Source organism: Octodon degus, unplaced genomic scaffold, assembly GCF_000260255.1.
Source record: "Octodon degus isolate 3935 unplaced genomic scaffold, OctDeg1.0 scaffold00114, whole genome shotgun sequence".
Classification (NCBI taxonomy): domain Eukaryota; kingdom Metazoa; phylum Chordata; class Mammalia; order Rodentia; family Octodontidae; genus Octodon; species Octodon degus.
The window spans coordinates 4,486,261-4,487,414 of NW_004524690.1; the positions used below are offsets into that span (position 1 = coordinate 4,486,261).

The 1,154-nt window shown below is 41.1% G+C and overlaps 1 pseudogene; it reads left to right on the forward strand.

The window, feature by feature from the left end:
* The window catches only part of LOC101581711, a 48,625-nt pseudogene that overhangs the window by 22,417 nt on the left and 25,054 nt on the right, over positions 1-1,154 (forward strand).

A 1,154-nucleotide genomic window follows, 5' to 3' on the forward strand; every position in this document is an offset into this window, starting at 1 on the left:
ACTGTTCATACACTTCTAAGATTTTACATTATGGAGGGGATAGTCTATAAGTATGTGTGGCCCAAACGCATCTTAGCCCAGGAATTCCCATGCCAGGGTCTGTAGTTGACCTCAACATTTAGCTCTGGCCTCATGACAGCCAAAGAAGCATAATGACTTACGTATGTCTGACAATTTGACATTTAGAGGATCCTCAGTTCTTTGGAAATGGCCTTTCCAGTATAAACTGTTAGAGACCCTCATCCTGGGACATTGAACAGCTAAGATCTCAATGAAAATCTCAGTGGCTTTTCTTATCAAGGGTATAATGTTCCAAATAATTCTGTAAACTATTTTTATAAGGAACTTAAGTGATTTAATTTATATGACCTTGTGATACAGCATTAGTAAGAGGAGGCTACAAACAGGACTTAGGTGAACTATTTTTATTTTTCAAAGTTGAAAACAGGATGGCAGGGTGGTTCCAAAACTGAGTTTCAGGGAATTGTTAGCAAAGCCAATATTCACAATTTTTTCTAACCTTCTTTTCCTTTGTTCTATTTTGGTTTAACTGTGACTTGAAAACTAAATTATTTATGGTAACATTTTGCCACCATAAATAAGTTAATATTTTTCAAATACTGAAGGTTTTGTGGTGTTTGCTGCCAGGAGCAGGTTAGCTATAGCTCCCACAGCTGCAGTCCATCTGTGGCAGTTCCTGCCAGGGGACCACGGTCATGTTAACACAGGACACAGGATGCCCGGACTTCAGCTAGGAGAGCATGAGAGGATGACGTGGCTCTGGATCATATCATTTCTGCAACTTGTCTTCATCCGTTCCTCTTTCCCCATTAGACCCCCTTGGTTGCATTGTTTCTGTCATCTCTATACTGGTCCAAAGGAATGTGTTGTTCCTCTTCCTAACTTTACAAGTGTGGCCCAGACAGCCTTCCTTTGATTCTCCTAAGCACCCATTACGCAAACTCATTTAAAGAGCATTAATCCAGTGTCTCTGTAGTGCTTGATCCTCTAGGAGGACAGTCAGGGGTGAAAGAGGCAGACAAGATTCTTTGCCCCAGGGAGCTGTGATGTAATGGAAATAGGTACAAGAAGCATACACAGAGAAAGGATTGTTACTGCTCTCAGTAAATACCACTGAAAGAAGAGTTCAGGCC